Source organism: Oncorhynchus kisutch, linkage group LG17, assembly GCF_002021735.2.
Source record: "Oncorhynchus kisutch isolate 150728-3 linkage group LG17, Okis_V2, whole genome shotgun sequence".
NCBI lineage: Eukaryota > Metazoa > Chordata > Actinopteri > Salmoniformes > Salmonidae > Oncorhynchus > Oncorhynchus kisutch.
The window spans coordinates 34,174,880-34,187,996 of NC_034190.2; positions in this window are offsets into that span (position 1 = coordinate 34,174,880).

A 13,117-nucleotide genomic window follows, 5' to 3' on the forward strand; every position below is an offset into this window, starting at 1 on the left:
ATTTCTTCATCGTCATAACATCATTGACACTCAAATGGTAGTGAGTGACAAATGCCATCCTCACTTAACTCTCCTTCATCCCCTACTCAATGGCTCTTTTGTGTGTGCCTATTTGTTTTTTAAATGAATGCAGATGTGTTGGTGTGAATTGGTCTCTCCCCATATCAGTGTCGGCACTTGTGTGTTCTGTTGTTCATTGTGATTCCCTCAGCACCACTTAGGAAAGGAAAAGAGATTACCTCATTACAATACTGTGGTTTAAAATAATACATTTGATGTAACCTCTGGTCAGATTATATAACCTTAGCTAATCATCAGGTTGCTTACCCTATATTTCAAATCTCACAATATGGATAGACTAACATTGATTAACCATTATGAACTATTTTGTTGTGTTACGGCCTGAATTTAAAATGTTTTTTTTATTTTTAAATGTGTCACTGGCATCGAGTACAACAGGTTTAGAGACCTTACAGTGAAATGCTTACTTACAAGCCCTTAACCAACAATGCAGTTTTAAGAAAAATAAGTGTTTACTAAAGTATTTACTAAAATGGTGACTTTAAAACAGTTTCAGAGTTTAATGGCTGTGATAGGAGAAAAGTGAGGATGGATCAACAACATTGTCAATTCTAGTTCCTTCACAATACTAACCTAAATGAAAGAGTGAAAATAATAAAAAACATATTCCAAAACATGCATCCTGCTTGCAACAAGGCACTTAAGTAATACTGCAAAAAGTGTGGCAAAGCTTTTAGTCCTGAATTTTGTATTCAGGACTAAAAGCTTTGCCACACTTTTTGCAGTATTACTTAAGTGCCTTGTTGCAAGCAGGATGCATGTTTTGGAATATGTTTTTTAATATGGAGAGTAACACTCTCCATATTTTCAAGCATAGCGGTGATGCATCATGTTATGGGTATGCTTGTTATCGTTAAGGACTGGGGAGTTGTTCAGGATAAAAAAGAAACGGAATGGAGCTAAGCACAGGCAAAATCCCAGAGGAAAAGCTGATTTAGCCGCTTTTCACCAGACACTGGGATTAATTCACCTTTCAGCAGGACAATAATCTAAAACACAAAGCCAAATCTACACTGGAGTTGCTTACCAAGAAGACAGTGAATGTCCATGAGTGGCCGAGTTACAGTTTTGACTTAAATCTACTTGAAAATCTATGGCTAGACATGAAATTGTTTATCTAGCAATGATTAACAACTAATTAGACAAAGCTTGAATAATTTTGAAAAGAATAATGGGCAAGTGTTGCCCAATCCAGGTGTGGAAAGCTCTTTTGTATTTAACTAGGCAAGTCAGTTAAGAACAAATTTACAATGACGGCCTACTCCGGCCAAACCCGGACGACGCTGGGCCAATTGTGCGCCGCCCTATGAGACTCCCAATAAAGGCCGGATGTGATACAGCCTGGATTCAACCCAGGGACTGTAGTGATGCCTCTTGCACTGAGATGCAGTGCCTGAGACCACTCTTAGAGACATACCCAGAAGAATTCACAGCTGTAAAAAGGTGCTTCTACAAAGTATTGACTCAGGGGTGTGAATACTCATGTAAATTAGATATTTCTGTATTTCATTTTCAATAAATTTGCTAACATTTCTAAAAACATGTTTTCACTTTGTCATTATGAGGTAATGTGTGTAGATGGGTGAGATTAGTTTTTATATATATATATATATATATATATATACAAACACATTTTTAATTCAGGCTGTAAAACAACAAATATGTGAAATAAGTCAAGGGGATGTTAGTTTCTGAAGGCGCTGTTGGTCCTGAAAATATGCCCCGTCTCTCTGTCCCCCCCCCCCCCCACCCCCCCCCCCCCAGCGTCTGTCTGTCACTCTGATTAGGGACGCCAAGGTCACTCCACAAAGGAGGAGAAGAACCCTTAACGTTCTTCTAACGTTCTGATTAATCGTCTCAAACTCAACCAGGGCTTATCATTGCACTAAGGTTCAGAAAAGGTTTTATGGAAGGACAAGTCCAAACATGACTATCAATGGCTCAAGATCAGGGGAGAATGAGTGCTCCCTCTCGTTGAAGCCGTGGAATATCAAGGCAGACCGCGGTACTACAGTCATTGTTTGCAGAAAACAGGAGTGATCCCCTATTAAAGTGAATGGGAAAATGGCAATCTTTGAGGTCAGTCTTCATGTAAATAAAATAAAAACATTAAAATCCAAGACAATCGTGGTACCAATAATTCATTCTATATACCAGATGTATGTCGTTGAACTATTATTTTCAAATCACACAAAGAAAACGTTCTAAGGATAATTTAGTTGCTAATGGCATCCTTTAGTATCCCAGTGGGCCTTCAACTTGAATTAAGACGTCTGCATGCTTCGCAGTTCATGCATATATTATGATGACATTTTGTGACGTTTATCTCTCTCGTTATTTTGGCTGTTCGGCCACACAACATTTTATCTTGACGTATGCCGAAGTTGGTAACCTGTTGTCATTCGACGAGAGACAACTCGTCCTCGTGCACATTTGTTCACTTGAGAAATACTGCACCAAACATCCTAGTCAGATGCAAAATTGCGTGACTGAGATCTCCTCTGCAAAAACGTCATAATGAATGACAGATTTCTTTAGTTATCTTTTTGAGGTGCATACTGCCTATGGCGTCTCAAAATGGCCACGAACTGAAGCACGCTGATGCCTTTAATCAATGAGAGGGGGCAACACTGAGCTAGCCTGCAATGTCACTTCCTGGAGTACCTAAAACGGTGCATGTTATGCAAAGATGGTGGATAAATAAAGATAGTTTACTCAGGCCATTTACCATTGTTTTTATTTTTTATTGTCAGTTCCGGTCTACTTAACAGCGTGGGTGACCCACAGACATCAATGCAATAGTAGCTGGGTCTGGTCTACTTAGTTAATTGACTTTCATTGAACCATTAAAAAAAACAGCTAGTGGGTGTTGTGTCCGTGAGACGCCATTTTAACCGACTTAATCTGGCTTCGTTGCTCCTTGAGTCTTTACACAGGAATGAATGGTGTCGTGTGATTGATGGCTTTGTCAGTCATTGTTGAAGATCAATGAGACAGGAGCTAGAGCATTGCAGAGCTGTTACCTCACCCTAGACAAGTTGGCTACTGGGGGGGGGGGGGGGGGGGGGGGTCACAGTCTCTTCACACTCTTTGGAGAAGGAATGGGAGTGAGGGATGAAAAGAATAAAGGAATATGGATTGAGGTTTGGTTTGGTTTGGTAGAAAGGTGGTAGAAGAGAGGCAGAGTGGTGGAGGACTGTTTCTGCTACGTTAAAACTGTTCTGTTACCCTGGTCCCTGTGTGTGACAGGTTATGAAATGTCATCTACTTCCCGTCAGTATCCACACACAACCAATTAGAGGAAACAAGAGCAGGGGAGGGAGAGACAGAGGGAGAGTTAGATGAAAAGAAAGCGAATGCCACATACAGAATAAGGCTGTAACGTAACAAAATGTGGTAAAAAGTGAAGGGGTCTGAATACTTTCTGAATGCACTACACGATCCCCTCATGTTCCCCACTTCAATTTCCCTCCATCCGTTTCTTCAACTCTGCATATTTCATCTGCTCTCCAACCCTCCCCTTGGGCCTCATCAACTTCTAATTTCTCTTGTAACTTAATTTACAGTATGTTCTCTCCTGGATCTTTAAAGAAAAACTCTTATAACGAAAAGGTTGAAAGGATAGACTGAATAAAAAGGAGTGCAATTAAAAACAACTTATTTGGTAGAAAACAGCCGATGTGGCATCAATATCAGTCCGAAGAATGTATTCGTGTCAATTGAGTACAAAGTGTAAATAAGATCATTTTGGTAATAAAGTCAGTCTTGTTCAAAACTGAGATTCGTGAGATAATTAGGAAAAAATGGTATGTCACAAAATGAAGGGTAGCATAACAGTTTTCCTTGGTTTGGGTTTATTTCAAAACTGCTGGCAGCACTCAAGTAATCGTCAATTCGAAGCACATGGTCAATTTGGTTTGGCATTTGATATCCCTATGGGGCTAGTTAGGGACTATCAGTATATTACACAATGTACATTTTAAAAATGTCAAAAGCTTCAAATTTCAATTACTTAAAAACCAACTATAAATTGTAATAATTAATATACAAATATTGAACACATTTAATGAGACAACTAAAAGTCGTGCAACATTCCCAGAGGTAGGCTATCCAAAGTTCAACCAATTTTGCCATGGTTGCTCATTGGCAGCTGAAGCTAGTGAAGGAAGTTGGCTAGCTTGCTAGCTAGTGTAGGCTACTTCCAGACCCAAGATTTGTTTAGACTTTCAAGTTATCTAGGGTGAGTGACTAACTGTGTACTGTTTTGGCAGAGTGAAAGTACAAACTCTTCACACGTTCGAACCAGAGGAGGCTGGAATGGAATTAACAGAAGGGTATCTATCAAACATATGGAAACTACATGTATGATTCTGTTCCATCATTCCATTCCTGCCATCACAATGAGTCTGTCCTCCTATAGCTCATCCCCCAGCCTCCTCTGGTTTGAATACACACCTACACACACACAAAAGCACGCCTCCAAGACCCAAATCTCATTCTCAGTTGCATTTCCTAATGAGGAGAATTGAAACCAAGGCTAAATCGGGAAGTTCCCCTTTAAGAGAAAGACCCATCAGCAATGTTACATCAAATTTTTGTCTGCACTGAGCAAATTTCAGGTCTGCTGAGGACAAACTTGACCGTTGTGAAAATTCTGTGCAACTTTCAGTGCGCATTTACTGTGAACACTGAGGCTGTACCCACTTTAAGTTACAGTTTTAACAGTGGCCAAGTAGGCTACTGTGGCTATTTGATCATAATGTAGGCCTACCAGAGTGGCCTACCATCAAAAACAATGGAGAAAATGCATTGCATAACATTCTAACATGGAAATAGCTGTTCTATCATTCAGCCTACAGTCGCTGCCAATGTGTGGGACTCAATGTGGGCCTACATTCCATGAGACTTTTGAAAAAAAACATGCAGGGCTTGACATTAACCTGTTTATCTACTTGTCCTTCAAGAGGTGACTGAAAATGTTGTTTTGTTGTTTGATGCAAGAAATCACTTTACAAAATAAAATGTATTATTATTCCCATACCATTATTACAAAAAATCCGACAAATTATTCTACCCTCTGCCTATTTTCTACTATGTTATTCAAGCCGGTCTCAAAATACAACACTGCCCCTTTAAGACAAAAAAACTCTTTACCTGACTTGCTTTTTAAAGATGTCTAGAAATGTGCACGTTTCATGCTCTTGTAGGAAGCAATCACTTCCCGATTGACGACAACAAATTATCTATGACTGGGATAATAACTTACTAACTAGTAAAGGATATGAACAAAATGTGGCTTCATGCAGATCTTGCTTTGATCTCAAAACAAGTGCATCTACTCACGGCCACAAATGTAAGCGTCTATTTGCATATTGGCCTACTGCAGCTCTGATTGGTTATGCCGCACCGATCTGTGTAGAGTCGTGCCCAATAGAATCCTGCTCCGATGCGGTCTGCCTACAACAAAATCTCTTGCATAGTTCGTTTTGTTTTGGTATGTGGAAAGTGGAACGTGGCTAATATTGCGTTGACTCAATCACAATAGAGAATGCTATTCATTGACAACAGCTCATTGTTCAACACCATAGTTCAACACCAAAGCTCATCACTAAGTTAAGGACCCTGGGACTAAACACCTCCCTCTGCAACTGGATCCGGGACTTCGTGACGGGCTGCCCCCAGGTGGTAAGGGTAGGTAAGAACACATCCGCCACGCTGATCCTCAACACGGGGGCTCCTCAGGGGTGCGTACTCTGTCCCCTCCTGTACTCCCTGGTCACTCATGACTCCATGGCCAGGCACGACTCCAACACCATCATTAAGTTTGGGCTCCCGAGTGGCGCAGCGGTCTAAAGCACTGCATCTCAGTGCAAGAGGCGTCACTACATTCCCTGGTTTGAATCCAGGCTGTATCACATCCAGCCGTGATTGGGAGTCCCATAGGGCGGCGCACAATTGGCCCAGTGTAGTCTAGGTTTGGCCGGGGTAGGCCGTCATTGTAAATTAGAATTTGTTCTTAACTGGCTTGCCAGTTAACTATCGCTAGCCTAGTTAAATAAAATAAAATAAATAAAAGTTTGCCGTGACACAACAGTAGTATGCCTGATCACCGACAACGATGAGACAGCCATGTGGTGCCAGGATAACAACCTCTCCCTGTCACGCCCTGATCTGTTTCACCTGTCCTTGTGCTCGTCTCCACTCCCCTCCAGGTGTCGCCCATCTTCCCCATTATTATTGGTATTTATACCGGTGTTTTCTTTCTGTCTTTTGCCAGTTTATCTTCTTTGATCAAGCCTACCAGCATTTTGTCTCTGCTCGTTTTTCCCTAGTCTCTCGTTTTCCTCATCCTCCTGGTTTTTGACCTTTGCCTGTCCTGACCCTGTACCGGCCCGCCTGACCTTAGCCTGTCCTGACCCTGAGCCTGCCTGCCGTCCTGTACCTTTGCTCCACCTCTGGATTAGCGACCTCTGCCTGACCTGAGCCTGCCAGCCATCCTGTACCTTGGCCTCTGCTCTGGATTATCGAACCCTGCCTGCCTTAAACTGTCGTTTGCCTGCCCCTGTGGTTACAATAAGCATTGTTACTTCACACAGTCTGCACTTGGGTCTTACCTTGATTCCTGATACTCCCTCAACGTGATGTAGACAAAAGGAGATGATTGTGGACTACAGGAAAAGGAGGACCAAGCACACCACCATTCTCATCGACAGAGCTGCAGTGGAGCAGGTTGAGCACTTTAAGTTCCTTGGTGTCCACATCACCAAAAACCTATCATGGTCCAAACACACCAAGACAGTCGTGAAGAGGGCATGACAAAGCCTATTCCCTCTCATGAGAGTAAAAAGATTTGGCATGGGTCCTCAGATCCTACAGCTGCACCATCGAGAGTATCCTGACTGGTTGCATCACTGCCTGGTATGGCAACTGCTCGGCCTCCTACCGCAAGGCACTACAGAGGGTAGTGCGTACGGCCCAGTACATCACAGGGGCCAAGCTTCCTGCCATCCAGGACCTCTATACCAGCTGGTGTCAGAGGAAGGCCCCCCAAAAATTCAAAGACTCCAGCCATAGACTGTTCTCTCTGCTACTGCACAGCAAGCGGTGCCGGAGCACCAAGTCTAGGTCCAAAAGGCTTCTTAATTTGAACAGCTTCTACCCCCAAGCCACAAGACTCCTGAACAGCTAATCAAATGGTTACTCAGACTTTAAATAATGCCACTTTAATAATGTTTACATGGAGGTATCGCTAGTCACTTTAAATAACGCCACATTAATAATGTTTACATGGAGGTATCGCTAGTCACTTTAAATAATGCCACTTTAATAATGTTTACATGGAGCTATCGCTAGTCACTTTAAATAATGCCACTTTAATAATGTTTACATGGAGCTATCGCTAGTCACTTTAAATAATGCCACTTTAATAATGTTTACATGGAGGTATCGCTAGTCACTTTAAATAATGCCACTTTAATAATGTTTACATGGAGGTATCGCTAGTCCCTTTAAATAATGCCACTTTAATAATGTTTACATGGAGGTATCGCTAGTCACTTTAAATAATGCCACTTTAATAATGTTTACATGGAGCTATCGCTAGTCACTTTAAATAATGCCACTTTAATAATGTTTACATGGAGCTATCGCTAGTCACTTTAAATAATGCCACTTTAATAATGTTTACATGGAGGTATCGCTAGACCCTTTAAATAATGCCACTTTAATAATGTTTACATGGAGGTATTGCTAGTCACTTTAAATAACGCCACTTTAATAATGTTTACATGGAGGTATCGCTAGTCCCTTTAAATAATGCCACTTTAATAATGTTTACATGGAGGTATTGCTAGTCACTTTAAATAACGCCACTTTAATAATGTTTACATGGAGGTATCGCTAGTCACTTTAAATAATGCCACTTTAATAATGTTTACATGGAGGTATTGCTAGTCACTTTAAATAATGCCACTTTAATAATGTTTACATGGAGCTCTCGCTAGTCACTTTAAATAATGCCACTTTAATAATGTTTACATGGAGGTATCGCTAGTCCCTTTAAATAATGCCACTTTAATAATGTTTACATGGAGGTATCGCTAGTCCCTTTAAATAATGCCACTTTAATAATGTTTACATGGAGGTATCGCTAGTCACTTTAAATAATGCCACTTTAATAATGTTTACATGGAGGTATCGCTAGTCCCTTTAAATAATGCCACTTTAATAATGTTTACATGGAGGTATCGCTAGTCACTTTAAATAATGCCACTTTAATAATGTTTACATGGAGGTATCGCTAGTCCCTTTAAATAATGCCACTTTAATAATGTTTACATGGAGGTATCGCTAGTCCCTTTAAATAATGCCACTTTAATAATGTTTACATGGAGGTATTGCTAGTCACTTTAAATAACGCCACTTTAATAATGTTTACATGGAGGTATTGCTAGTCACTTTAAATAATGCCACTTTAATAATGTTTACATGGAGCTATCGCTAGTCACTTTAAATAATGCCACTTTAATAATGTTTACATGGAGGTATCGCTAGTCACTTTAAATAATGCCACTTTAATAATGTTTACATGGAGCTATCGCTAGTCACTTTAAATAACGCCACTTTAATAATGTTTACATGGAGGTATCGCTAGTCCCTTTAAATAACGCTACTTTAATAATGTTTACATGGAGCTATCGCTAGTCACTTTAAATAATGCCACTTTAATAATGTTTACATGGAGGTATCGCTAGTCACTTTAAATAACGCCACTTTAATAATGTTTACATGGAGGTATCGCTAGTCACTTTAAATAACGCCACTTTAATAATGTTTACATGGAGGTATCGCTAGTCACTTTAAATAACGCCACTTTAATAATGTTTACATGGAGGTATCGCTAGTCACTTTAAATAACGCCACTTTAATAATGTTTACATGGAGGTATCGCTAGTCACTTTAAATAACGCCACTTTAATAATGTTTACATGGAGGTATCGCTAGTCACTTTAAATAACGCCACTTTAATAATGTTTACATGGAGCTATCGCTAGTCACTTTAAATACTGCCACTTTAATAATGTTTTACATATCCTACATAACTCATCTCATATGTATATACTGTATTCTACACCGTCTACTGCATCTTGCTTATGCCGCACGGCCATCGCTCATCCATGTATTTATATGTACATATTCTTATTCATCCCTTTACATGTGTGTGTATTTGTGTGTATAAGGTAGCTGTGAATTTGTTAAGATTACTTGTTAGATTTTACTGCATAGTCGGGAACTAGAAGCACAAGCATTTCGCTACACTCGCATTAACATCTGCTAACCATGTGTATGTGACATTTGATTTGATTTGAAATTGCACCGCGGCTGCCATGCCAATTTCTTACAATAACCTCAGCAACAACAAAAAAACTGCCTTTATCAGGACCCTGTCTTTCAAAAATAATTTGTAAAAATCCAAATAACTTTTCAGATCTTCATTGTAAAGGGTTTAAGCACTGTTTCCCATGCTTGTTCACTGAACCATAAACAATTAATGAACATGCACCTGTGGAATGGTCGTTAAGACACTAACAGCTTACAGACGGTAGGCAATTAAGGTCAGTTATGAAAACTGTGAAAAGCGCCACAGGGAGACAGGACGGACATCTGATCGTCCTCGCAGTGGCAGACCACGTGTAACACCTGCACAGGATCGGTACATCCAAACATCACACCTGCGGGACAAGTACAGGATGGCAACAACAACTGCCAGAGTTACACCAGGAACAGACAATCCCTCCATCAGTGCTTAGACTCTCCGCAATAGGCTGAGAGAGGCTGGACTGAGGGCTTGTAGGCCTGTTGTAAGGCAGGTCCTCACCAGACATCACCGGCAATAACGTCGCCTATGGGCACAAACCCACCCTCGCTGGACCAGAAAGGACTGGCAAAAAGTGCTCTTCACTGACGAGTTGTGGTTTTGTCTCACCAGGGGTGATGGTCGAATTCATGTTTATCGTTGAAGGAATGAGCGTTACACCGAGGCCTGTACTCTGGAGAGGGATCGATTTGGAGGTGGAGGGTCCATCATGGTCTGGGGCGGTGTGTCACAGCATCATCGGACTAAGCTTGTTGTCATTGCAGGCGATCTCAACGCTGTGTGTTACAGGGCGTTGAGATTTTTTTGTTACAGGGCGTTTCTGTTTTTGCTAAGTTTACACACATATATATATATATATATACACTGCTCAAATAAATAAAAAAAATAAAGGGAACACTAAAGGGAACACATCCTAGATCTGAATGAATGAAATATTCTTATTAACTACTTTTTTCTTTACAAAGTTGAATGTGCTGACAACAAAACCACACAAAAATTATCAATGGAAATCAAATTTATCAACCCATGGAGGTCTGGATTTGGAGTCACACTCAAAATTAAAGTGGAAAACCACACTACAGGCTGATCCAACGTTGATGTAATGTCCTTAAAACAAGTCCAAATTAGGTTCAGTAGTGTGTGTGGCCTCCACGTGCCTGTATGACCTCCCTACAACGCCTGGGCATGCTCCTGATGAAGTGGCAGATGGTCTCCTGAGGGATCTCCTCCCAGACCTGGACTAAAGCATCCGCCAACTCCTGGACAGTCTGTGGTGCAACGTGGCGTTGGTGGATGGAGCAAGACATGATGTACCAGATGTGCTCAATTGGATTCAGGTCTGGGGAACGGGCGGGCCAGTCCATAGCATCAATGCCTTCCTCTTGCAGGAACTGCTGACACACTCCAGCCACATGAGGTCTAGCATTGTCTTGCATTAGGAGGAACCCAGGGCCAACCGCACCAGCATATGGTCTCACAAGGGGTCTGAGGATCTCATCTCGGTATCTAATGGCAGTCAGGCTACCTCTGGTGAGCACATACAGGGCTGTGCGGCCCCCCAAAGAAATGCCACCCCACACCATGACTGACCCACCGCCAAATCGGTCATGCTGGAGGATGTTGCAGGCAGCAGAACGTTCTCCACTGCGTCTCCAGACTGTCACGTCTGTCACATGTGCTCAGTGTGAACCTGCTTTCATCTGCGAAGAGCACAGGGCGCCAGCGGCGAATTTGCCAATCTTGGTGTTCTCTGGCAAATGCCAAACGTCCTGCACGGTATTGGGCTGTAAGCACAACCCCCACCTGTGGACGTTGGGCCCTCATACCACCCTCATGGAGTCTGTTTCTGACCGTTTGAGCAGACACATGCACATTTGTGGCCTGCTGGAGGTCATTTTGCAGGGCTCTGGCAGTGCTCCTCCTTGCACAAATGCGGAGGTAGCGGTCCTGCTGCTGGGTTGTTGCCCTCCTACGGCCTCCTCCACGTCTCCTGATGTACTGGCCTGTCTCCTGGTAGCGCCTCCATGCTCTGGACACTACGCTGACAGACTCAGCAAACCTTCTTGCCACAGCTCGCATTGATGTACCATCCTGGATGAGCTGCACTACCTGAGCCACTTGTGTGGGTTGTAGACTCCGTCTCATGCTACCACTAGAGTGAAAGCACCGCCAGCATTCAAAAGTGACCAAAACATCAGCCAGGAAGCATAGGAACTGACAAGTGGTCTGTGGTCACAAACTGCAGAACCACTCCTTTATTGGGAGTGTCTTGTTAATTGCCTATAATTTCCACCTGTTGTCTATGCCATTTGCACAACAGCATGTGAAATGTATTGTCAATTAGTGTTGCTTCCTAAGTGGACAGTTTGATTTCATTTCAAAGAAGTGTGATTGACTTGGAGTTACATTGTGTTGTTTAAGTGTTCCCTTTATTTTTTGAGCAGTGTATATTTCACTGTGACCTGCTGCTGCTAACTGTCAGGAAGTGAGGGAGCCTGTTTCTGCTCACACCTACTGAAATGGTCTGAGCCTAAACCACACAAAAACAACAATAGACCCTATGGAACACAGGGGTTATGCTAATTTAGTATAGAGCAGACCTAACCCACTCTATTAAATTAGTCAAAACATGAACATTTTACATCTGGCTGGAAATTAATAAGGAAATTATCTCAACAGATTAGGCAACAACAAATTCAACAAATTTAAACCATGGGGAGGGGGTCACACTCAGACAAACAGAGAGGGGGCAAATTATTGTGGCCCTGGTGGCACAAAATAATCAAAAGGTCTGAGTGCACAGAGATGCTTGAAAAATGGTCATAACGGGGAACCAGCGTGTCTGTGTTTCAGGGTTGGGGGGGTGTATCTGGGAGCCATCAGCTAGGACCTGACATTGGTTAATCAAATCTCCCCATTCTTGCTCAATTTGTATGCCTTCTCAAACAGCTACAGCTGTATATGCATTCACACATCAAGTCTTCTCTTGATGTTGAACATCTGAGCTTGTGGTTGTTTGTGGGGGAAGGGTGGGGAGTCTGTCTGTCTGTGTGTGTGTGAGTGTGTATCCCACATCTGTTGCTATGGGGTAATAACATTAGGGACAATATAGGGTGAATCACAAATTGTTGCCAAAATAAGAGTTGCTTGCAAAAAATGTCATTTTTGTAATGCCAATCCTGGTTATGGGAAACAATCCTTCGTATGTCAACATTATTATGCATATTATTTGTTAATTGTGGAAATAAATTAAGATATGCAAGATTTGTTTATATACAGTTGAAGTTTACATACACTTAGGTTGGAGTCATTAAAACTTGTTTTTCAACCACTCCACACATCTCTTGTTAACAAACTATAGTTTTGGCAAGTCGGGTAGGACATCTACTTTGTGCATGACACATGTAATTTTTCCAACAATTGTTTACAGACAGATTACTTCACTTATAATTCACTGTATCACAATTCCAGTGAGTCAGAAGTGTACATACACTAAGTTGACTGTGCCTTTAAACAGCTTGGAAAATTCCAGAAAATCAAAGTCATGGTTTTAGAAGCTTCTGATAGGCTAATTGACATAATTTGAGTCAATTGGAGGTGTACCTGTGGATGTATTTCAAGGCCTACCTTCAAACTCAGTGCCTCTTTGCTTGACATCAT